At 39.4% G+C, this 2,790-nt stretch overlaps 1 pseudogene; it reads left to right on the top strand.

Moving 5' to 3' along the window:
- The first annotated feature begins 456 nt into the window (after positions 1 to 456).
- LOC107100346 overlaps positions 457 to 2,790 on the top strand; it is a 30,749-nt pseudogene continuing 28,415 nt past the window's right edge.

Raw genomic sequence — 2,790 nt, forward strand, 5'->3', positions numbered from 1 at the left:
CCACTATACAGTGCTCTAGATAGTGATTAGGGCAGACGTTCAGACACAACCAGAAAGACCATAGAACAGCTCAGTAACTCTGGAACAGCAGTGCAACCAAAAAGACAGGAGATCAGAATCGTAAATCATATAGTCAGAAATCAGGGAGAGACGCTTCAGAATAACCTCTCAGGAATAACACTCTGGTGTCAAAGGGCTGGTATCAGACACTTCTTATCCTACTGTTAATGAGCTCATGATGGAAAACACCTGGATGCACAATCAACCACGGCTCCATTCAGTGGATAAACAGACAAACAACAAACTAGAGAGACAGACTCCCAAACGTTTTCAGTACTGTAACATAAGTGTTTCTTCTGGAAAAATACCTGAAGGTAGAGGCGGGGCAACATGCCGCAGGTAGGTATAAACTCGCTCAGTGAAGCGGAACCTGTAAGAGCATCAGTACGCCTGAAGAATAGATACTCCTACAGTAACCTGTTCTACATCTGGTGAGTACAACTCCTTGTATTTAGCTTCACTTTTACTTCACTTTTACTTCACACTATTGTAGTACCTTCAATAAGCAATTAGGGTTTTTTCCTAATGTATTGTGGCTGAAATTCTTAAAGTGGGATGAGCCATTCAGTTATTTTTTAGTGATGGCAATTTTGAATTTCAAGACGTTTGAAACTGTTTAGAATGGGGGCATCTGCTGGAGAGCTAGTTGAACTACAATTGAACGGGTATCCTAATGTCCGCATCATTTCCCGGCTGAATTCGTTTCTTCCTTAGTATTGATATTATTTAAATAAATAACAAAAAACAAAAAAAAAAACGAATATCTTAGCTGTGAAATTGCGATATGAAAAACAACTCTTCTGATGCATAACAGCTATGCTACGGTGTGGTCCTGTCACTATGGCTCTAAGTTCTAATCCATCCTTGCTTTCAGGCTAGATATTAATTAATTTGGCAGACAGGTTAACACTCATGCTTCTCATTAAGCAGATTTTGAGTTTGAATTCGGCACAGTTCCTCTATTTCATATCTGTTTGTTTGTTTGCTAATTTGTGTAAATTAGGATACTTCTCAGCCGTTCGGCCTAATATTTGACTGTGCTGCACCCACAACTATAGAAAATACATCAATAAATTATCCTTTAAATTGTTCCGATAGATTCAATGATTGAAACCAATGTGAAATGGTTGTAAAGATTAAAAAAGATGTCTGAGAGCTTTTTGCTATCCTAGGCACAACAGTTTCTTCATATTTTCACTTTGATAATATTCACAGTTTTCATTCTTTTCCTTTTTCAGATAATGTGAGCTTGACAGGTTTTGCATCTTCATAGTGGCAGAAGGCTACAATCATCACAGATTTACAGACCATAGAAAGGGGCTGCTGATAGGGCTATAATGTAAGCTAATGGCAGGGCCCTAACTTTAAACTGGCCTTGGGAATTGATTTAGGTTAGGTTTCTAAACTTCTTTGCCATTATAGAACCAAAGTCTGTCATCATATAGTCATTTAGGATAGTCTGTTATGTTTGCAGGGGTTTTGCTGTACTAGTTTAAAGAAAATTGTAACTAATATATAAAAAGTCATTATTTTTTCTAGAGCTCTTCTGTGGATGTCGCTCTCAGCAATTGCATATGTGTCCTTTGCAATGACATGGTCATCACTTCATGTAAAGATTAATACTCGCCCTCATTGTCCCTGTTCACCAAACCAGATGAGGCTTTAGGATGCCTTCATGTTTTCTACTGACTTTTGGTACATTCATTTCTTTTTTTCACCCTTAGAGATCCAAACATGTCTGGGATCCTTTCACCTACTTCCAGCATCATGGAGGATGAAAATCCAGGTAAGATGGAGATTACAGCAACGCTTAGAATTACAGAGGAACTAACCTTATTTACATAACATCCAGTTGGGCTTAGGTCTATATCAGTACCCTGTACCTCCCACAATATGGCTCTGGAGAGTCAGACACCAGTTAATAGAGTCTCCCTTTACTGATCTGGTAGGTTTGGGGTATTTATTGGTTTCTTTGCCTCAGTTCTGAGTGGTCTACTACTGGGAACATTTGGCTGCAGGGGCGACCTGCACTAATATTAATGGAAACAGAGCTAATAATGATCAACAATGGAAAATTGTGATTAAGCAAGAAAAAACTGTTGACCAGTGTTATTCTCTTGTATTATCATATAACCCACCATGTTTGTGATTTTTTTTAGGAGATGGGATTATGCAGGAGCAAATCCTGAACACTTTGGATGAATTAAACGAGGAAGAGTTTGAAAGATATAAGTGGTTCCTGCAGCGACCTGAGAACCTTTCTGGGCTTCCAACACTCAAGAAGAAAAACCTGGAAAAAGCAAAAACCTTTGAGATTGTAGACTTGATGGTGCAGACCTACAACCTTAGTAGGTGCCTGGAGGTGACCTGCCAGATTCTAAAGAAAATTAACAGGAACGACCTGTACCCAAGATTACTCAAATCTAAGAAGCCAGAGATTAAAGTTGATCAGATAATCTGCAACACTGGAGTGAAGATTCAGGAGATCAAACACTCAATGAAGATCAGTAAAGATGCTGCAGACAGAGAGAAAGCAGAAGGTGTTGAGGTCTTCACTGCTCTGAAGGAGTCTGCTGAGAGAGGCCTGAAGGAGCTCATCAAGGAGATCGAAGACAAACAGAAAACTGAGGAGAAAAAGACTGAAGACTTCATCATAATTTTTGGAACAGGAAATCTCTGAGCTGATGAAGAGGAGCTCTGAGGTGGAGCAGCTCTCCCAGTCTGAAGACC

Source organism: Cyprinodon variegatus, unplaced genomic scaffold, assembly GCF_000732505.1.
Source record: "Cyprinodon variegatus isolate N-32 unplaced genomic scaffold, C_variegatus-1.0 Scaffold963, whole genome shotgun sequence".
NCBI lineage: Eukaryota > Metazoa > Chordata > Actinopteri > Cyprinodontiformes > Cyprinodontidae > Cyprinodon > Cyprinodon variegatus.